Source organism: Lissotriton helveticus, chromosome 8 (assembly GCF_964261635.1).
Source record: "Lissotriton helveticus chromosome 8, aLisHel1.1, whole genome shotgun sequence".
In the NCBI taxonomy this organism is placed as follows: Eukaryota; Metazoa; Chordata; class Amphibia; order Caudata; family Salamandridae; genus Lissotriton; species Lissotriton helveticus.
The window spans coordinates 39399456-39423582 of record NC_136069.1 but is presented as its reverse complement, the minus strand read 5'-3'; the positions used below and the strand labels follow the sequence as shown (position 1 = coordinate 39423582).

General features: G+C 42.3%; 1 protein-coding gene and 1 long non-coding RNA gene across 2 annotated transcripts in view; both read right to left on the bottom strand.

Moving 5' to 3' along the window:
• Positions 1 to 24127, bottom strand: part of LOC144773695 (uncharacterized) — a 177775-nt gene that overhangs the window by 4128 nt on the left and 149520 nt on the right. The window lies entirely within an intron of this gene.
• Positions 10029 to 24127, bottom strand: part of LOC144772303 (uncharacterized) — a 47871-nt gene continuing 33772 nt past the window's right edge. The window contains exons 3-4 of the long non-coding RNA XR_013599713.1: positions 19877 to 19957; positions 10029 to 10158 (exon numbers count right to left, since the gene is read on the bottom strand). This is a non-coding gene — a long non-coding RNA (uncharacterized LOC144772303). The remainder of the gene's footprint in view (positions 10159 to 19876; positions 19958 to 24127) is intronic.

Here is a 24127-nt window from a genome sequence, read left to right as displayed (position 1 = left end):
ACAGAACCTTTATGTTGTTTCTTCTCTTTATTAATGAACTCTTAGCTGTGAATCGCTGATGAACACTATTGCCACATTAACGGTGTCCTTATGGGTTTCACCAAGTGTTGGCTATATTTTGGCATAAATCATATTATGCCATGTGTTTGCTGACTGACCATTGTGGTTCCTGAACCACCAACTATATTTTAATATTCACTTGATATTTGTAGTATTTGAAGGGTGTGTGTTCTTAATAATAATGTTTATTCGTTACTGGAATTCTTGCAAGACTGATAACATATGCATGGTCTTCCAATAAGGAGCTGTGTCTTCAACCTGCGTTAAGTACTTTTCAAGTAGAACTGCAAACTCACAGCTTATCTAAATAATATATTTTAGGAGAATATTTATAAAATACACAGACAAAGAAAAAAACTCATTACCAAGTCTTTATATTCTAGAATAATGAACGGATTGTAGGGGCCAGTCAAACAGTGTTTATGGTGGACTAACATCACAGTCTTTATATTATCATGTTAGAGAGGCTAGCATTGTTGTAGCTACCTAATAGTTATCTAAGATAAAGGGTGGTATCTAGCATATTTTTATACTGGATGTGTTCTGCCAGTTTAATTTTTGTGATTTTAATTTATTTTAATCTTTTGAGTCCAGCAGCATGGATGTCGTCGGCCTCTTGAAGCCGGATTGCACTTGATGTTCTTGCAGGCTTTGTCTGTTTGTGTACGTGATTCTCTGTCTCCAACTGATTTGTTCTTTTTCTTATTACTATTTGGTATCATTTCTTGTTCTTCTTGAGTATTAGATACCTTTCAAGTATTGTCATTTTCTTCATTACTCTTCAACGTATTATGTGTTCAGGAATCTCCTATCTGTGGATACAAGAAAACTTTTAATATCAAAATCTATAAGCAGCACAGTGTACACTATGTCTCAGATGAAATGTTAAAAAAGTAATATAAATACATTTCAGCCACCGGTAATTACTCTAGGTTGCAATCCAGTCTATCTTTTTAGCTCACTGTGCCACTATAGACAATAATCATTCTTATGGAAATAAGCTTTTATCCTGCTCCAAAATGAACGGCCCTGTGTGTGCCGGGTTCACCTGGATCTGAATAGTAACATAAACAACCATGCATAATAGAAAATATCACAGCATCTTAATATCCTGATACCACAAAAAATTAAATTAAGACAAACTGATGATTTAGGATAGTGGGCATTTTTTGTATTCAAGAAATGAAAGGATGCAGAAGCTTTTCCAAGGAGTTTATTACAACCCCTTGTGGATTAGTAGTTTTGGAGAGGTATACGCATTTTACAAAGAAAGCTAAATTTACAACAACAAAAAACATGAAGTGGAATGGTTTCTCAGGAGAAGATGCTCATACATTAGGTAAATGTGCATGCAAATCCTGTCAAAGAAATTCTACACTCTTCACAGGACTATGGTACTGGTTTATATCTTAAGGCTAAGGATATGCTTTGGCCAAGAAAATGGTCCTTCAGCCTGATTTAAATGTAGGAGGTCCATTGATGTAACCGCAGTGGAGACCACTCCATCTCCGGCATGGTTACACCCCTCTTATGGCCTGATAGAGTAAGGACTGTGGGTGGTTGACCTGTATGTCATACCAGACATGCAGGTCAGTTTTCACTGCCCATCACGCCAGAAAAACCCTTGCGGTAAGGGGCAGTGAAAACTGTTGTATGCATTTTTATACATTTTAAAAAAGAATTATATTTTCAATAAAGAATTTTCTTTGAAAATAAAAACATAAGTTTGACGGATGACTTTGTAATTTTGATGGAGCCATGCATCAAACTTAAAAAAGCATTGACAGGACCTGCTGTAACTTCAGTTGTTGCCAATGCCTAAAAATCACCACATGCTTGGTGGTCATTTCTAAATGTGGATAGTAGGGAAGCAGTAATTTACTCTGTTACCCTGAGGGAGTAAAAACCCCTCCGCCAAATTATAAATCGGGTCCTTAATCATCAATGGCAAGCTGACCTCATAGATGTGCATAAATTTGCAACGGATAAACATGGCATACCATATATTTTAACTTATAAATGTGCTGTCATCGTACGCCTTTCCAATTGGCTTGAAGAATATATCTGGAAGAGTCTGAAAACTAAAACCTAAGGGAGAAATGTGCAAACTTTTGACGCAATGCAGCACCAAATATGCAGCACTGCATCGCGTCAAGGGGAGTGTGAAAAAAATGGTGTTATTTCTACCATGATATGGCGCTGCTTTTCCTCCCACCCAGTGCTGGTGCATTTGAGGCTGCCATTCCCCAACACACACTTGTGCACCATGGTGCATGAGGGTGTGTATTCTATCAAGAATAGGTTAAAAACTATGTTTTACTATTTTACCCACTTTGTATGTCTGCTGTATAACTCAGCACACATGCAAAGTTTGAAAAGTATGGACAAACTGAAATGTTTCTCCTCCGTCACACCTGCTTCAAGGAAGCATGATGTTTTGGTTTAAACATTTTCTAAAACGGCTAATAGAGTAGTAGGTGCATCAATACTCATGGGTGGTTGCAAGAAAAACACTCATTATTCACCTACGGAATGACCCCTTGATGCAAAGTAGCACATAGTGCTACTTTTCATCACTTTGCCCAACCTTTCAATGAAAATCCCGATTTGCTCTAGAAAGTAAATATCACTAAAATACCTTGCGCCAGGATTACAGAACGCAAACTAGACGGAAGGCATAGCGCCCCACTCAATTAGTTTTGTCAATGTGTGACTTGTTTTAGCATGGTTTTTGTACAACCTTATTGGTGTGGGAGTTGCTGGGCCCTCACCATTATAACACACATTGGCAAAAGCAACAAAAAAAATGTGGTCTCAAAAAGCAACCACTGCCACAGTAAGTACTGGCACTGAACAAAACTACTTAGTGTGCCTATATGCTCCTTGTGAAAGAGCAGAATGATGTCACTCACAGTGAAGCCAGCCGATACAGAGAGAGAGAAACAGAATTTTAATAAACACAAAAGATAATGGTCAATGCCAGACCAAATTAGGGGTCCAATTATTAAACAAAGTTTCAAAAGTGCACTCATGGTATATGCCCTTGCATTAAGTGCAGCCATGCAGCTTTCCTTAAATACAAAGAATTTACAGAAGTAGGACAAGAAATAGTAAATATTTGTGAACTTCATTTTAGCATGAGCAAATGTGTATGTTTCCTGCTGGGTATTCGGCCAAACGGACTGCTGTTTTCTTCCACGGACCTCCTTTGCTGATTGTGAACCCACTCCTCGCGCTCGTGAAGAGACTCGAGGGTTCCTCACGCATCAAGGCTATCGGCGGGACTGCGAGGACCAGCCTGCTGTGCGGCTGGTCATTTGCCGCAGCTGGTCCTCTTCCCGCCCCTTGCCTGTTAAAAGTTGGTGGAGCAAGCGCTTTACGGAGCCCCTTTGTTTCCTGCTGGGTATTCGGCCAAACGGACTGCTGTTTTCTTCCATGGACCTCCTTTGTTGATTGTGAACCCACTGCTCGCGGCCCCCGCTTCGCGGGAGCCGCTCTTCAAGAGACTCGAGGGTTCCTCACGCATCAAGGCTATCGGCGGGACTGCGAGGACCAGCCTGCTGTGCGGCTGGTCATCTGCCGCAGCTGGTCCTCTTCCCGCCCCCGCCTCCTGCCTGTTAAAAGCTAATCCAGACCACGCGCAAGCGGGACGCGCGCGGGACATAGCCCGGGGCTAAGCCCGGGCAAAGGGCGGGCCCTCTGTGGCCCTCCGAGGCCTGTAGGTACTGGACTGGGCCAGGACCCATGATTGACCTTCCATTTAAAGACTGCTGTACAGCAAGTATATCTCTATTGTCGTGCCCCACTATTGATCTTTGCACTGGTACCTTTTTACTGTTTCATTCTCTCTTCGTTTGTGTTAGTTGGTATTTATTGTGGGTCCTAGTAACGTTGTAACATCGAGCACCCTGTTTATCGGTCTCTTACTTTGTTAGTAATCTGATTTTGTATTTTATTGTCAGCCGCTATTTTTGCTAAAGGCTATGTCCACGCGTGAGACCCGCAGCCAGGCTGCGGCAGGTGCAAAAAAAACCAAAACTGACAGGTACACTGGACAATTTTATCCTTCGCACTAATTCCCTAATTGACCAGGGAATAGTGCTTATGGAAAGAAGGGTCTCTCAGGACCTCGCGCATGCTAAAAGATCGTCATTAGGTAATAAAGCCTCTGCGCGCACCCCAATCAAAGCTTTAAGTGATTCCGATCCCCATCCTATGCAGGTCGATGCCATGACTCACACCACCACCAGTACCCATTTAACTTTTTTGGACCCACCTCCCTTGACCTCCTCAACATCGACCTCTTTGGTTAATAATTTAATATTCATACCAGTTGTTGTTCACCAGGAGAACACTTATACCCAAAGGGGTATATTGGAAGGTGCAATTCCCAAATCAAAACGAACAACCCCCAAGGTCAATGGTGACAACATAGCCAATCAAGATATATTGGGATGCACCGGTGATGTGACTGGCGCTAGTGGCAATACTGAGGAGGGGAGGGATCATTCGGGTCACAACACAGGGAGAGAAAAGGCACAGTATGTATCCCCCCCTTTACCAATGGGTATCCCAGATGATACAGTCTCGAATAGCAGTTTGGTCAGTATTCTTGACGATAGTAGCCTTGATGAATCCTCAGAGGATTTGGAGGATAGGAATGCTCCACTTATAAGCTCCATATCCGACCTTATCAAGTCTCTACTTTCCCCCCTGGAGACTAGACTGCAGGGCATAGAACATCAGCTCCAGGCTCTTCTCCAGGAATTAAAATCCCGGGAAAAAAAAACCACGTCCAAAGGGTTTCCAATGTACCGGCTCCCGCTCGTAGTCTCCCGCCCATGACCTAGAATCAATCTGTAGGGGAAAACTACACCCCCAAGACCCGCCCTCCTAAAACTCCTATCCCTAAGGGTAATAAAGTGTGTACCAATCAGCCAGCCACTAATGCACCCATTAAACCCCAGAATGTAGCTGGCCCTACTACTTCAGTCCCTAAACCCTCTTTATCCCATCTCGAGAAATCGAAGATACGTCGGAACATCAGTCTACCACCTGACGCCTGTCCTTATGTGATAGTTTTAACAGGTGTCCCTGAGCTTGCCCCTGCCACCCCCGAACCCTTCTGGGTACTCAAAAACAAAGTATGTCACTGGTTAGACAGAAATATTCCTCCTCCTCCTAATATTAACAATAAAATGCTTATGGTGGAGAGAGCTCCATGGGTAGGAGAGAATAAGAAAAGCCTACAGGGAGACTGTGTTGTGGTAACATTTGAGGACCCGCGATTGGTGGAGCATATTTGCTCTGGGCCCCCATGTAACAACAACTCCATGATTATGGTTAAACCCCTGTCATATTTCTATACGTCTACGGAACATCATGACAATAGGTAGAGCTGGTTGAGGGTTTCCAATTATAGGAGGGGGGGATGAGGTCTGAGACTTTGAGGGATCAGAATACTATCAATTGGGGTAGGGGCGATGACGGAGGTTGGAACATAGTACGTAGAAGAGCAGGGAGGCCTACCCCAGATGGTAATCAGTTTAATGGGGAATGGCTTGGTCCACAGCTCAATTATCCCCTAATCCCCTGCTACAATCGTTACAGTGGATTGGAAGGAGTTGACTGACTTCCAACCCAGTCTTCTGGACAAATCGGAAAGAGGGAGGTGTCAGTTGCCCCTGGGGAAGGAACAAAAATCGGCAGGGATGGTTTAGCCAGTTTGGGAACTACTAGTTTTGGTTTAGGAGAAAAGGAACCCAGTACTCCAGTCACAATCAATGAACCATTTGTAGCCCCTATCTCCATTAATATTCTGTCTTAGAACATAGCAGGATTAAAAAAAAATCTTGTTAACCCCGATTGGAACGATTTCATTAACACTTTCCATATATGCATGTTCCATGAAACCTGGTGCCTGACCCCGCAATATAAAAATGGGTATTCAACTTATTTTACTCCTGCAGTCACGGTGGGGAAAGGTCGCCCCTCTGGTGGCCTGCATATTTGGGTAAAGGTGAATTTGAATTGTGTTGTTACCACCCATAAAGTTGATTCCAATGACATTTTGCACATCTCCCTAAAGAGCCCGTCCGGGGGTATTATTTTTGAACTCTTTTGTGTTTATGCAAGAGGCTTACAGGGTGGTTTAACCTTGCCCACAATAGAGTTGCTAGATATGAGGTTATCAGATCTTCCACCTAGATCTAAAATACTAGTGGGGGGGATTTTAATTGCACTTTTGAACCCCTGGATGATGAAGAGGTACTAGGTTTTAATTCAGAGGATTGGAGGCAGACTATACCTCCCCTAGTCCTTGCTCCCATTAAGAAATGGACAGCCAGAGGAATCCAGTTGAATGCTCCAACCCTAGAACACAATTTACAGGTTCTCAATGGGCGGACTGTCTCAGATCGCGAAGGGGCAATGACTTACAACAGGATAGGCTGCCCATCTCAAATTGATTATATCCTTATGGACATACAATCATGGGCAAGCCTAGTTGACATGGAGGTTAGGCAATCAACAGATAGTGATCACAACCCATTATGCATGGAAATCCACTGGGTAAATGGGATCGGCAAAAGTGGAAGTCCAGAGATGATTACTAAAGAGGTCTTTCCCTCCAATTGTAACCGGAAGTTAAAATGGAATGTGGTTAGGTGCGAAGAGGGGAAACTTAATAGCATCAAAGAGCTAGTTTTAGCTGAAACTTGAAGCCTTGCGGCCGTCGCTCTAGCAGCACCTCACTCTCCCGGATCAAACTTGCCCGTCTTGTATAAGAACTTAACAAAAAAAATAGGAGAGTTTTTTACCAAGAGGTCACAGGGGATACCCACGTTAAACCAAAAACCCCTTAAGAGTAACCCCTGGTACACGGCAAATTGTAGGAAAAAGAGGAAAGCTATCACACTAGCGATAAAAAGTAAGGATCCCATAGCAGTGAGACTAGCCAGAAAGGAGTATCACAGAAGCATAACATCAGCTAAGAAGGATTGGGAGGAGGAGCATTGGCAGCAGCTCAAGGCCGCAGCCTGTGGGAAAAATTCTATTATTTTTGGGAAATTGATTAATGCTCTTGATAGAAGGGGGGCAGAGCCGATTTTAAATCATATAAACGAACATCAATGGTATTCCCATTTTTTAAGATTGTACTGCGAGGATAGTGTTGAAGGTCAATTAACATCTCCAGCTATGGAAATCCAGAGCGAGCCCAGTATGGAGTTAGGTACCAAGGAAGAGCCATTCTCCCCGCGAGAAGTCCAGGATGCTATTTCAAAAATAATACCAGGGAAGGCGGCTGGCCCAGATGGCCTGCCGGGGGATTTGCTACTGCATGACCCCAAACTATGGGCAGACCTTATAGCCTGTTTAATTAACTTAATCCAGCACGGCCACCCTGTCTCTGAATCCTGGAAGGGTGCGGAGGTTATCACTATATACAAGAAAGGTGATGGAGAGGACCCTGCCAACTACAGACCAATAAGTTTAATCAATACCATCCAAAAGGTAGTTGGCAGGGTTATCATAAACCGAACAGAGACATGGCTAATCATACATTGGGCTATCATAGACCCCGAGATTGAAGAGATGCACGGGGTAAGGGGAGAACAACGGGTGTTAACTACATTCGTCACCCCGCCTACTGAGAAACTTATTCAGATCTGTGGATCAATAAAATCAGGCTCCCCTAGAGACCCTACTACACCCAGACGCCTGATGGGCAGTCTGCATGTACTAGAGCCGTATATCCGTCACCTCCTGGACATCTCTTTTGGGACCCATACTGTCCCTGATGCCTGGAAACGGGTGGTAGTCCTTCCTCTCCAAAAGAAGCCCAATATCAGCTATGACAGGTTAGACAATATTCGTCCTATTTCTCTTCTGCCATATATCTGAGTGTTTGCAAGTTCCTTCCAACCACTTTTTTCCACAACTCTGGAAGAAGGTTTCTATCTGCCATCGTTAGGAGTAAGTTTCCAACATTTCTCAGTATGGGAAAAGATATGAGAAGAGCTGTTGAAAAGCTTTAAAACGTACAAGTTAGTAGGTTTGCACAGACTCAAAAGGGCATTCTAACCCTGTAACTATTGCTTACCACTACCTTCAGCCCCAGTATGTAGATCTGCAGAAATGTGGCAACATAAGGGGATTGCAAGCATTCAAACAGTACTATGGTAGGAGCCCTGGCATAATCAGAGAGGCTATATCAGAGCTCCTATATAATGAGATTGCTGCCATCATGTGTCCCTGCACTACGTGGCACTAAATGGACAAGTGTATTTTGTTACAGGACAAGTAGATTTATGAAGCAACCTGCCCCATGGACAAGTAGATATTTTATTAAATTCCACGCCCCTGTGTGACTTAAGTCCTATGGTACAGCAAGACTATTAATTAATACATTTTATTTCATCATGTTCATAGCCTAGGAAAGAATAGCGTTACAATGAAAATCAATGATCGCGCAGAAATGACCCTAAACTTAATCAGCACCTGGGAAGATGATAAAAAATGCTGTCAGAGGTGATGTATGTAAACGAAATATTGCCTTCCTGAACCACAACAGAGCTTCATTATATAGTATTCAGTCTTTCTATAGAGTACCCTTGCAGCAATTAGTGTATCTGATTTAGAACTATTACATTTTGTAAGTATGTATTTGGCTATAACTGATGACTTGTCGGGTTCATAGATCACCCACTTCATACTATGTTTGCTGCTTGTATTTAAAGATCATTAAAACATAATACAAAAAGAATCTGCCAGTGAACCAGAAATTGAGAGCTGAGAGATCATCAAACAAAACTCAGAATACTTACAGAAATGTCTAGTACTTTATGGGAACGAAGCATCTTCTGACCGGTGCATACAGTGCAACTAAAATTATCACCTACAAAATCTATTGCTAACTACCGACTTCTCCCAACTCAACCAAAAAGTCTAAGTAATACTACTAATAAAACAGCTGCAAAAAAACAATTGATGGACATAATGCAGAACAATGTCATACATTCACCCCAGTACAGAGATCTGGGCCTCATGCCATCATTTTTTTGCTCACCATGCCATTCCAGTTTGGACCTAACCATATGCAAATCAGCCTTGACCTTGCACCCAATGGGAAAAGTCCAGCCTGAACTGCTAGGCCAGATCCTTCCTGGACTGGAACCAAGCATTCTAGGACCGGTTTCGGGCTTTCAGCCCTTATCACCCAGGATAGCTTGATTTCAGTGGCATGGAGAGCACAGGACCCACGTCTGGGCATACCCGTCCCACTCAGGGTGACATATGCAAAAACAACAATTGATGGACAGAATGCAGAACATTGTCATACATTCACCCCAGTACAGAGATCTGGGCCTTAAGCCATCATTTTTTTGCTCACCATGCCATTCCAGTTTGGACACAGCCATATGCAAATCAGTCTTGACCCTGCACTCATAAAACAGCAGCATCTAGTGAGAGAAGGTATAAATCTAAGAAACAACTAACCACAATGACACCACAGACACTGAGGACCATACAAGACCCAAGAGCATACTACAATGGAATAGTAACCTGCAGACCCAGCAGCACTGACAACCATCTCCAACCACAGACCAAATATATCCTGAAATACGGAGGCTGATGTGAGGTTCAAGATGCAACCCTCCAACACATGCTCCGAGATAAATCGCGTTATAAAAAGAGAGTGGTCCCTGACCAAGTCAGAATTATTCAAAACAAATGACATGAAAAACAGTAAATGACAAGATTATTTAGTACAACACTATTGTTTTATTCACATAGTGTTGGTGAATTTTTTCCTTGCATTGTAACTTTTTAACACAGAATTATCATTTTTTATATATCATTATTCAGTGCCCACGTTACAGGGAAAGGGGGGGGGTAATGTGCAGGGATTGGTGCAACTGGAGTGAAAGTTTTTTAATGAAAATGGTATTCAAAACATCATGTTGTAACTGGTGTTGTTCGTCACACTCTAGTCATGTGTTAGAGGTCTAGCAGTCGACGTTACGACCCTGTTCGTAGGGGTGATGTCCTTTACATGGCGGGTCTTCTTCAGGACACGGGAAAGGGGGTGGGCATGTCCTACAGGAAACACGATTAAAATTACTAAAAGGGCCAGCAAATGGGAAAGGATTCACAGAGGTACATGATTTTACAAAAAGGTTCCTCATCATAGACAAGGCCGACACAAATTTGTTTGAAATGTACTAGGCAGGGTTTGGCTTGGGCTGTCATATTGCCCTACATAAAATACGTGTTATTATTACCAAGGGGGTGACACGCAAAAATGACATCAATTGTAACCACATCGTGTAAAATTTGACAAAAAGATGTTACCTTGTTAGGGAGATAAAGCTGTCTCAAAAAGTCTTCCCTGTGGAGTGATATATAGAAGTTCATAGTGAAGTCTATTGATATCAATTTTTATAAACACAGTATCCTTCGTGAAAATGTCCGTATTTACCTTATATCAAGTTGCCATTAGTCCATAGGAGCCATTGTTTTTTGTTAACACTTTAACTACCCTGGTTCCTAGTGAGTAAGGTTCCCTTGTTTGGTTTTTCGACATTTAGAGCGGTGGCTGCACCGCAAGGGAAGTATCCCATAACAGGATCTCCCACATATGTAGGGTTTAAGTGTAGCTCCCAGGGTTATGATGTCACAAAGAGAGACTCCCCTACACATTGCTAAGTACATTGCGAAAATAATCAGTGGACCATCCTTGTTTTCCAACCAACCTAGCAGGACTGTGAGCCCACAACAAATTAGAGCAAGCAAAGAAAGAACATGTCAGAACTGAGCTTCATGCTTGGATGCTGACAGAATATCTGAAGGCATAAATAATTCCGCTAGGCTTGCAGGTCAGAAACATCCCAGGAATTTTCTGAGAAGATCCGAAATTCAAAGGGGGTTTCAGTCATATTTCCACAATCTGTTTACGCCACTGGATGGTGTTAGGTATAGAAACGGTAATTGCAAACACAACAGTGATGGACAGAATGTGGATCAATGTCACACATTCACCCCAGTCCAAAGATCTGGGCCCAAATCCATCGTTTTTCCACTCCACACCACCCTGGGTTAGACAATGGCGATATGCAAATCAGCGCTGACTCTGTGCCCCATGGGAACAGTCCAGTCCGAACTACAAAAGCCATGTCCTTCCCAGAACGGAAACAAGCATCCGAGGACCGGCCCGGTTTCGAGGTAACACCTCTCATCAGCCCGGCTAGCTTGATTCCAGTGGTGTGGAGTGCCTGGGACTCACGTCTGAGCATCCCCAGTACACTTAGAGCGGTAATTGCAAACACAACAGTGATGGACAGAATGTGGATCAATGTCACACATTCACCCCAGTCCAAAGATCTGGGCCCAAATCCATCGTTTTTCCACTCCACACCACCCTGGGTTAGACAATGGCGATATGCAAATCAGCGCTGACTCTGTGCCCCATGGGAACAGTCCAGTCCGAACTACAAAAGCCATGTCCTTCCCAGAACGGAAACAAGCATCCGACTGGGAAGGACATGAAGAAAAAGGCGGACAAAGTGGCAAAAGATATTAAAAACTTCTCAAAAGAAAAGGTTTATCCTTACCTGAGAGAAGACTGTTACAGTAAAATTGGCACACAAAACAGACAAAATACGTGGGAGAGATTTAGGAGGATTCAGCCTAAAACCTTCTCAGAGACATCAGGAGGTTCAGACGACTCTTGACGCCCAACCGGGACCAAGTCACTCTGATAGTCACCCAGGTCAGCCGTTTTTAGATCGAGGCAGGAAGAGAAAGGCCAAAACATGGTACTAATACGCAGGGGAAAGGCAAACACAGAATAAACATTACCAATGGTGCCCCCAGCAATGCTAGGCCACACGAGTATTAGAACAGAGACCACCCCTATCTTCAATTTTCCACAGCATGTGTTATCCTCATCAGAAATGTCTTTATTAATTAAGGGACTATCATTTGTAATTACAGAGAGTAGTGACTTTTTCAATCTAAAGACAGAACTATACCAGATATTCCGTAAGATACGACTTAAACTGTTTTTTATGGACAGCGATGACATAACACCAGACTCCATCACAGGACTAAGACCACCCTCCACTTTTTATCCCACTAACGGCATGATGCCGCCAGAACTCATAACATTTGAGAAAATCATACTTGCAGGAGTGGACAACTTGAAAAGTCGTTTCATACCATAAAATATCAGCTTGGAAGAACGAAAAACCCTAGAGGGGCTCAAAAATTATAAATCTATCATACTCAAACCGGCAGACAAAAGAGGTGGTATTGTTGTCCAAGACCGGAAAGACTACGACACTGAGATTAGAAAACAAATAGGAGAAATCAAACACAACAAGAAATTAGATACCAACCCATTGACCAGTATCACTAAAGAGATTTTAAGAATAACCACCGAAGGAAGAGAACAAGGTTTCTTGGCAAGAAAGAATTTGAATTTCTTAATGCAGAACACCCATAACCCTGGCCCACTATACCATCCCCAAGATCCATAAAAATACCACAAATCCTCCTGGACGCCTTATACTTTCGAGATATGGTTTGATCTTAGAACTGATTGGTAAATATATAGATTTTTTTATTAAAGACGGTGCCCCACTACAGGAAACATATGTGAGAGACTCCATACAGATGATCAACTTAGTAGAAAACAGGCCAAACAGTATCACAACAGATTGGCTGGCAACTCTTGACATTTCCCCTCTCTACACCAATATACCACAAATTGAAAGTATACAGATGATAGAAAATCTATTAGATTCCAGACCTAGACCAACGCTAGTACCCACTACATTTATCTTTTCCCTTCTACAAATTGCCCTGGAATATAATTACTTTGTTTCTAAAGTTCAAATCGAATCCACAAATGTTCTTTCTTACTTTTTTCCAAAGAAATGTCTTTCTTCCTTTTATTTGATGCTTAAGGAATCACAATGTTAATGTTTTCATGTCAATATAAATCATATGGTTCTTTCAAGCGGCTTCATGATATCAACTTTATCATATGTGACATTTCAATCGTCCCAATGCATTTCGGGTCGAGACCCTTCATCAGGGGCCTATTGTGATTCCTTAAGCATCAAATAAAAGGAAGAAAGAAATTTCTTTGGAAAAAAGTAAAAACAGAGCGTTTGTGGATTCTATTTGAACTTTAGAAAAAGGGTTGTTTCAACCCACAGGAGTGCAACGAGGGGATACTAAGGAGGACATAACTATTCTTTCATATTAATTATTTACATGGACCATATAGAACAAAAATGTGCCCTTAACACTACGAGCAGGTACCGCTCCAGCATTAAATGTTGGAAGCGGTATATAGACAACATATTTCTTATTTGGTCTGATAGTGCACATGACTTCAATAACTGTCACATATTTACACAGCAAACAAAAGCACCTCACCTTCACCTCTATGATATGGAAATTTAGCATAGCTTTTCTAGATTTAAACATACAACATGAAAATTAGGTCTTATATACTTCCCTTCACAGAAAACCAACAGAAAGGAACATTCTACTTTCCTACAAAAGTCACAACCCACATGCACTCAGAGATGGTCTACCTTCCAGACAATTTGTGCACTTGGGCAGAAACTGTGCAAAAAAAGATGACTACATGAAAGAGGCAGATAATATGGAAGATAAACTATTGTCAAGAGGCTACCCCAACAGGTTAGTCAGGAAGTCACTAAAACATACCTGATTTTGCCCAAGAGAAGCACTGTTAGTCACCAAAGAAAAAAACACATTTGACAGACTCATTTGGTGACTACATTTGGTGTACATACCAAACCAAGTCCGCAAGCTAATTACAAAAAACTGGCATATCATCAAGACCACACTATCGAAGTACGCATGTTCGCTTACAAACGTGGCAAGAATGTGAAAGACCACTTAATCCGGTCCTCCTTGGAAAGCCCACTTCAAACAACGAGCTCATTGCAATCCGTATGGGGCCTACCAGAGGTCAAGGTGCATTTTAAATGAGGCAACTGTGTATCAAGCGCATTCACCTTTAACACTAAGACATTTGAACATGCAAATGTTAAACACACACTTGAATTTGTTTGCAAATTGCAACAGAGGGAATGTTGTGTACTGCATTACATGCCCCTGCGGCTTGCCTGCCATTGCACAAACTCAGCAACCCATAAAAGCAAGAATAGGGCAACACCGCAGTTGCATTAAGCATTCAGTAGTGAATGCACCTCTTGTTAGCCATTTTTCCGAAAAGAACCACACAGCAGATGACATAAAAAGGCAAGTCATAGACAAAGCCTCTATTCCAGAAAGAGGAGGAGACTTCATACGTATTCTACAACTAGAATGCCGTTGGATAGAAGGAACTAACTCCGCAGCCCAAAGGTTGAACTCCGCAGAAGATTGGCGCAGTTTCATTACCACACTCAGTAATTGACAACACAATGATGTACATGTTCACCCATCATGTATGTCTAGGAATGTATGTATTTACGAGGTATTTACCCAGAAATTATCGGGTGTCAACTGTCCTTTAACTGTTTCCACTGCATGTGATTACATTTTCATACTTGCTAGTTATTGCAATTCTGCTATGCAAAATATGACTATATTTCGTAAGTTACAGTGTTTGAATTAAATATGAATTTAAATGTGTCAACATTAACACTAATTGCATAATACATATGTTTATGGACACATTCACAATGTTTACTTATCAAAGACATCCACATCCTGGTATGCGAAATATGCTATTTTTAAAATATATGCTGTCTCTATACCAACACCATTAGCTCGGGTACAAATGTCCATCCCGGTCATCTGTAAACATCAATAGCTATATTCAGGTGCTTGCTATGGTTAAACATTGATATATTCTTCTATCGCTGTTATGTTATGTTATAGGTGTATTTGTTAAGCGCACAGCTACTCCAAGGAGAGGCCTCCTTTGTAAGAACGGTAAAACTTAGGCACAATTGTCAGCTGCTGGGAGGAGGATCGCAGCGTTCTGAGTGGTTTGTAGGGCTGAATTTTGTTCCTAATATACGGGGCCCCAATGTTATTAAGAGCCTTAAAAGTTAGGACCAGGGATTTTAAAAAGACTCTTTGTCTCACTGGAAGCCAGTGCAAGGATCTAAGGTGGGGAGACATGTGTGACCTGGGTCCAACCATGAGCACGGACCTAGCCGCCGCATTTTGATCCACCTGCAGGCGGTTCAGTCAGTAGTCCGGAAGGCCCAGGTACAAAACATTTATATAGTCCAATCTTGATATAATCAGGGCCTGGACCACAGTTTTCCTATGCGGAATAGGAAGCAAAGGGAGACAATTCCTCATAATTTTCAAAAGGCTAAAGCAGGTGCCAGCAAATGATTGAACCTGGGACTTCATCGTCATGTCAGAGTCCAACTTCACTCCTAAATTTTTTGCAGTAGAGACTGGTCTTTCAGGAGGAGATTTTTAGGCCACCATTGACCGCCACTCATCTCCTGGGGTGTGTCCGAAAAAGATAATTTCTGACTTGTCGGAGTTGCAGAGCAACTGATTTTGCCTAAACCACTCAAAAACCTTGGTTAAGCAAGCATTGACTTCATTGCCATTAAGCACCTGATCAAGGTGAGCGCCAATTGCGTGTCATCTTTGTGCGATATAATTTTTGTCCCGAATTGTTCTGCAATAGGAGCCGGGGGGGCATATATATATATTGAACAGGGTCGGACTTAAAACGGAACCTTGTGGGACCCCTACGCTCAGTGGTGGAATGCGGGCTGAAAAAGGGGGGGTCCAGACTGTTTGCTGGCGGTAATCCAAGAAGGAAGAAAACCATCTGAGCATCGTGCCCCCAATGCCGCTCTCCCTTAATCTATGAAGGAGGCGATCATGTGGCACGGTATCAAAAGCCGCTAATAGATCTAATAAAATCAGCACAGCCTTTCTGCCTCTGTCTAAGGTGATTTTGATCATCTCTGAGATTTCTAATAGAGCCGTCTCTGTACTGAAATTTGCTCGAAAACCAGACTGACTCGCATGAAGTACCTGGCTGACCTCAATAAAATCTGTGAGGATGGTATTCACATAATGCGGCAGCAAATGCCTTGAAACACACAATAAATTCTCTCCTTTTTACCAGTTGAAACACCACTAATACACTCAATTAAGATTGCCCATTAATTATTATTCCACTCTTCAGGCACACCCTCATTCCGCTAGGTAACCAGCATTGGTCTGTTTACTATTTCCTTTGACGATCACATAGCGCTCGCTCCCATCGGCATTTGTTTTTTCCCCAATCACGTCTGCCTGCATTTTCATTGCTTCTTTGGCGGGAAGAAAGTCCCGATATACACGTAGCCCAACAGAGGCTCTTTGTCACTGAACCTAGCAGAAAGACTATCGCTGTTCAGCTGATTAGCGGTCTGGGTGCAGGCATGTACCTACTTACGATCGTGTAAGGTAAGAGACCCCAGCCAATATCGGCTTGCCAATGATGCACACAGTGTCCATGACACCCCCAGCACTCTGCTGACATTGTGCTCACTTCTGTCTTAGACCATCAATCTAGGACACAAGCTACATAATTACTGAAAATGAGCAGCCGGCCCTTCGCGCTACTTGGAACGATCGTGTTCCAGTTTTCACAAAGCCTGTAGCTCTAGCGCGTAACACACCCATCTGGTTAATGTCTGTTTTTCCATTTCTAAGCTTCCAACAGCTGCCTTTTAACAGCCATCTACATAAAGTACTACCACTCTTTACCCAAAGCACACACGCCGAGACTGCATATTCTGATAACCCCTCATATAGGAATTTTCCTGGAATGCTCTTTGTTTATTTGCCAGCCTACTTCTACCCTGACATGGGGTAAGTTTACCTCCTCATTGTGTGACCCCAGCGAAGACATGTTGCCTATTTTCGGTCTTAATTTGACAATAAAATGCTTCATTTTCTCACACATACAGCGCCCGGCCAGGTCCCGTCTGAGTACTTTTTCTTCACTACACTCACTGTGGCACAACTCTTACACTAGGCTGCGCAGACCCACCTTCAGGTATTGCAATAATATGCTTACACCTTTCCATTTTCAAGCACTGCTGACACACTGCAGTTCCTGACTCACAATATCCTTCCCCTTGTTTCAGGTGTCCCTACACATCCCCAGGTCCCGAAGAGACCCTATTTATTTATTTATTTATTTATTTAAAACTTTTGTAAAGCGCATGCAAAGGCCCGAAGGCATCTCGGCGCTAAGTATTTGCAGAGTTTCAACCCGAGAGGGTATTTCAAGATCAAAGATTAAAAAGCCAGGTCTTAAGATGTTTTCGAAAGGACCAAAGGGTATCGCTTGTTCTAATCGATAGCGGCAGAGTGTTCCAGAGCTTAGGTGCGGAGACTAGAAATCTTCTATCACCCCATGAGACAGTTTTCGTACGAGGTACAACAAGTTCTTGTAGGCTGGAGGAGCGTAGGGTTCTGAGGGGACAGTAGGGAATAAGATTTCTGGTGAAAAAAGCTGGACCTATGTTTCGCAGAGCCTTGTACACGATGCAAAGCGTTTTGAATTTGACTCTATTTCTAATCGGGAGCCAGTGAAGATTCCTGATGGTTACTGACACAGAGTGGTGTTTAGGGATTTTTCCTAGTAACCTAGCAGCGGCATTTTGAATAGACTGCATTTTATTTAGAACTCTTTCTTGAGCATTTAGAAAGAGGGCATTGCAATAGTCTAATGTGGACAGTACCAAGGCACTAACCAGGGTTTTGGCGGCTGAGTCTGGAAGGAATGGGAGAATTTTTTTTATCAAACGTAGTTTGTGAAAGGCAGAGGAGGTGATCTGATTGGCATGGGGGAGAAAGGTAAGATGATCGTCGAACATAACTCCCAGGTTCCTCACCTTGCTGACTGGGTTCGGCGGGGTGCCCAGTGATAGGGGCCACCAGAGGGACGACCATTCTGGGGTCAGATGACCAAAAATGACTACTTCAGATTTGTCTGAATTTAATTTCAGACAATTGGCCGCCATCCAGTTCCCTATAGCCTGCATACCCAGATTAAAAGCATTGGCTGTTTTGTAGTCATCCCTTCCTACGGCAAGGACCAGCTGGGTGTCGTCTGCGTAGGCGGTCAGGCTCATCCCATGTGCACGAATAACGTTGGCAAGGTCCGACACATAAATGTTAAAAAGCGTCGGACTAAGGGATGAGCCTTGAGGGACTCCGCATGGCAGAGACATAGAAGATGATTGGAACGGTCCGATGGTAACCACCTGAGTCCTGTCCGACAGAAAAGAAGCCAAGAGTTTCTTTGCATTGTGTTGGATTCCTATGGCCTCGACACGGTCGATCAAGATGGTATGATCGACCGTGTCGAAAGCTGCCGACAGATCGAGCAGTATTAGAACTGCTGTGCCCCCTGCCTCGCGAATGGATCTTATATCATCCGCCGCTTTAACCAGCGCCGTCTCTGTTCCGCGGTATTGGCGGAAGCCGAACTGGGATTCATCGAGTAGTTTGTGTTCCTCGATGAAGGCTGATAATTGAAGATACAAAGCTTTTTCGACAATTTTTGCCAGGGCAGGGAGACAGGCAATAGGGCGATAGCTTTTTAAATCTTCTTTGTCAAGATTCGGTTTCTTGAGGAGTGGTTTGATAAGAGTTTTTTTTAATTACCCTACATTGCGCACAGGGTCGAAACACCGTTGACAGTTTGAAAAGCGAACCATTAAAAAAAAAAAAAAAAACAGCCCGTATCATTGTACAAAGCACAGTTCATACAATGTATACTTTCTAATGGTCGTTTTTATGTTATAAAGGAAACCTTGTACATATGTCACCAATTAGTCACTACAACATTAGGTTCCATTTTTTCACTGGGACACCATTCACTATTGCTTAGTTATTATTTCAATACTCTGTATGTATTGTTCTCTTATAAAAAAAGCTATATAAATAATTGTTTATGAAATACAAATCCTATGTGTGTTCAGCTTGCTCTCTTTTTGACATCTTATTAATTGCGCATTTGTATACTTCTATCAAGTTGCCATTAGTCCATAGGAGCCATTGTTTTTTGATGACATAGTGTGCTCTGGCACACATCTGGGGCTAGGGGAAATATGAGGTGGTCTTTGGATACCTGTGCGTTTTACAAAATAAATGTTTTAGTATCGTAGGACTCCGGTGACTTGGAGCTCATTCTATGAGTACACTATGGGGGAGGAGCTATTTCACTTGAATTACAACTTGTGAAACAAAACACTAACCACACTACCCTGAGTGCATTAACCCACTTATCAGTACATAAGATTGTAAACTGTGAACACTTTATACACAGATCTCTGCATGACAAAAATGGTCACCATGGATGCAAGTGTGAAGTCTCAGACCAGGGTAAGAAATTCCAAATATATAAACAAGAAAGCAAATGCATTAGACCTCTTTAAGAATGGCTTGTAATAACCTCTAGGACGTTTTATTACCATAATGATGAAGGTAGACACAAATGTGGACACACACCTCAACAATACAAATACAAAGGAAATCCAGGAGCCAACACTGAAGGTTGCAATGCAAGCATTAGAGGTGTGCTCAATATAGCACCCAGACTGTGTAGAGGAGTCAGAGCTGCAGCATAAAGACACCAGAGACAGCCACAGAGACAAATTCTCCAAATAAAATTATATGTTGATGCTACAAGCAGCCATGAGAGAACAAGCTGGAACGATGACTATGAATACATCGAAATGGAAGAGTCGGATGCAGAACTCCAGTAATAGTGAGTGAGCAAGTAACTTACTAGTAATCGTATGTATCTGGATTCTAGCGAAGAATTTGTACAGGACATAGAAATCACTGGATTGTGAAGGACCATGTGAACCTGGAATACAAAAAGAAATTATATTTCAACCTTATCCAGTGCACATTTAGAGTCATTTAAATCAATGGTAATGAGGAGGATAGTTATAGCAGGTTGATGTTTGTTTTTATCAGCAAAGACAGGTGCCATGGGAGGATGAAGCCGCTCGCACGACTATGGAAGTTCTACAACCATTGCAAAGCTTGTCATACCTCCCCTACTCACAACAGAAAAACATTTCCCATCTCATAAAAACTGCAGCTGTAGGTAACCAGATACAATTGTAAAAAGGTGCTCTGCACTCTTCAGACTGTGCTAGCAACAACCAAAAAATTGTGCCTAAGGGCAGGGTGTGATCATTGTGATGGTTGTGAAGAAAATAACTTACTTACCTGTAACTTTGGTTCTCCAGTATTGGTAACTTTCATAGATTCCCATTGCTTGTATCATTCCCCGTCGTCGAGATGGGAGTCCCCGGTAAATAAAATATACCATAGAAATAGGTACAAAAAAAAAATAAGGCCTAGGCCTCATCTCATTTTGTAGCACATCCACCTCTTTTTGTAAAAGAGACGAAACAAAGTGAACAGCCAATCAGAACAGCCTCACCCCATAGAACCTTCCTGAGAGAGCCTCAGATGTTCTACCGTACGTTGTGCAAGGGAGTCTCCACTGAGCTCCGCTCAGTTTTTTCTTCAACAACTACTTTTTTCAACTCAACTCTTCACAAGATTTCATTATGTCAGACAAGGAAAAAAAGGCTCTTTTTAAGGCTTGTGCCACCTGCTCCAAGAAGAGACTTTATGCGGAGGACAAACAAAGACTGTATTTATTGTTCGTATCCGGACCAAAAAGCTTCTGACTGCAAGATCTGTCGGACCTTTTCAACTAAGATCTTGCGGGACCGTGAGGGGCGTCTGCTCACTTGGCTTCAAAAATTCAAGTCACGAAAAGATCCTGTTTCAAGTGACAGTAATGATGCTTCATCTGCGAGTCCATCCAGGAGATCACAGAAAAGGGGTAGGTCTTCACCATCTACTTCTTCAGACCCCCCTTCCAAAGCCTTTCAAAAGACCTCTTATAGGTCTGACAGGCGTAGTCCCGCCAAATCTCCTCACTGAAATGTGTAAAGGAGAGGGGAGGACTTGCTGTTGATGTGACACCTGTGATATAACGACAAAATAAATAAAAGTCAATAAATGGTTCTTGGGAAATGACCATCTAGAGCAGACAGCAACTTATGGATACCTGTGAGTTCTTTTTGATGATTGGGCTACTTTTAAACAGCATAGTGAGGATTTGAAGAGAGAAGAGCTCTCCTTGAACCAGGCATTTCGTATCTTGCAAAGAACCTTAGATGGCCCAAGCTATGCACCACAATTGAAAGTCATCGCAGCAACGCTCCTTCTGACTGTTACATACGGTAGTGAAGTACTTCGGAACAGAGTTGCAATTCTCTTAAATCTAATCTTTTCAAAAGTCTTTAGATCACTGTTCCACCTTCCTTTGAAAGCATCGAGAGCTCAGTTAAGATTGGAGTTTGGGCTTATAAATCAATAGACAGCAAGGAAAAGGGCCTACGTAAAAACCTGTAACAGAATAAGATCAGCCTCCGAAAGTCAATTATGGCAAGCTTTGTGGCAGGAGATGCAAAGGAATGAAACAGATCCAGCCCGTCTCTACTTAAATTCAGCGATTAAAGCTTTAAAAAAATATAGTCAATACTACAGAAAAGAAAGTATCCCTTATAAATTATAAAGTTTCATTTGCCAGTAGATCGCATGCCTGGTCTTTGATCAATGAATATAAAAAACTCAAATGTCAACCATATTTAGAGGCTGGATGGTCAAAAAAACTGAAAATTGATTTCATGCACTTCCGTTTCGGCAGTATTCCCGGAGCAGCAAAGGAGAAAAAAATGGAATAAGGCAAACATGAAAGCTCCCTGTAGACTGTGTACTAAAGGGGTAGAAAATATCAGACACATCACATGTGTATGCTTGGGATTATTGAAAGAAATAAGACAAATGCTGAAAACCCCTTTTAACAAGCAGGGAGAACGTACCTGTAGGCAGGCTGTCATTGCATGTTTAAGATCCACTGATTCAATGATTAATTGTCAATACACTACATTTTTAAATAGTGCAGGAACAAAACTGTCAGATACTCCTGAGAACTGCTTGACAAATGAAAATGTGCACAGTTCGAGAAGCTGATTCTGGACATATCTGGTTTGTTATAACCCTCTGTCGCATTTTGCACATAACACTGCTAAACTTGTTGCACTTTATATATATTCAAATCAGGGAAGGGAGGAGTAAGAAGGTCTGATCCATTCAGCTTCCTATTAATCAGTCAAAATCAAATGGGAATGGATCACTTGTACCTGCTGCCAGGGTCCACTATGTTCTGTCCGTCAGTACTTAAGAAGTAGTTCAGTTCAAAATGCTTTATTCGGTTTGTCAAACACAACCATATAAGCAGAACAATAAAACATTACAGTTATATCAATATTAGCAATTGCAGAGCATCATGATTACAGGTCTGGTTAAAACTCATGGAAGGAAGAAGTACTTAAAAACCCCTCATTCACGCAGGCAGACTGTGTGGCGGTTTATTTTGGTTCTCTGCCTTTGTTAGGTGCATGACAGCATCATCATCGGGTCTCACCCCCAGCACTTTACCTTCCATACCTTCCATACGTTTCACAACTGTATATATTTATACATCTGTAGTCTAGTTGATTCTTACCCTGTTTGTAACCTAGGCAACGTTCTCAACTTATTGCCTTCAATCAAATCTTTCAGTTTATTGATCTAGATATTGTCCCAGGATAGTCACGTTTTAGCACGCCTCCATCCGAAAGTGGGGTCTGTTGTTATTTTGCGCTTCTGCTCCAAACAGCAGGTCACCCCTTCCCATACGACCTAGTGCTGCTTGCGTGACTGGGAGAAGTTTCGACCTACCAAACAAATAATGCAGAAATTAATAAGTTATTTGCCTTCTCCGATAGCTCTCCCACGCCGCCATTGTCCGCCAGTTTCAATTCCCCTCCATACTGTGTGACATCACTGGAGCCATAAAGCACGCCGTGGCATGCTGACATCAGTTCCCATTCTTTTTTTTGTTGCCCCTTTGAGACTAACAGAAGATACTAACTTACTAAGATAGGCGTGATCCGCAAAAGTATCAATTGAATATTGATGCTACATGTATTATTCACAATGTAATTAGAAACTATGTATAAAAGATGCATTTGTAAACAGCTGTAAGTAGGAATGAGAAGGAGTCTTGGTAGCTATGGGGAGGAGGGTGGATTGGGGAGGAATCTGCAGGTAGACATTGTATCCACCAGTAAAAGAATTACCAAAGGTAGGTAACTTGTTCTTCTGATGGATACATCTACCTGCAGATTCCACACATTTGGAATAGAATTTCTAAGCAGTGACACACTTGGAGGTGTGAGCAAGGCGGACTAAACCAAACAGTCCCGAAGAACTGAGTGAGTTAAGTAAGTAACTATCCCTTCCTACTTCTGAATCCAAGCAGTAGTGTTTTGAAAGCTTGTGAAGGGAGAACAAAGTTGCTGCTTTACATATATCTGCTGTAGGAACACCTCTAGCTAGGGCAAACTAGGCGATGTAACTATAGTAGAAAGAGAATGAATACCTTTAGGTGGCTCCTTTTGAGCCATGGAGAAGCAGATTTTGATACACAGGATGATCCACCTTGAGAGTGTTGGTTTGTGAATCACTTTTCCTTTCATTTTCCCTTTGTATCCTATGAAGAGTTGATCATTGAGTCTGAATTCTTTGGTTCTATCAATATAGAAGCCGACTGCACGTTTAGGTTTAAGTCCCCGCAGTCTTTCTTCATCGAAGGAGGAGGAGGATAGAAGATGGGAAGTGTAATGGATCGACATAAGTGGAATGGAGTAACCACTTTAGGGAGGAAGGCAGTTCTGGTCCGTAAGACCAGTTTGCCTGGAAAGAAGGTAGTAGAGAGTGGTTTTACAGTCAGCACTTGTGGTTCCATGACATGCCCTGCTGATGTGATGGCATACAAAAATAACAGTTTTGAAGGATAACAACCTTAAAGGACAACCGTGAAGGGGTTCAATTGGAGAAAACATTAAGAAAGTAAGAAGGGAGGTTGAGCTTAGCCAGGCTGCAAGAAGGGCCCTCTCTAGAG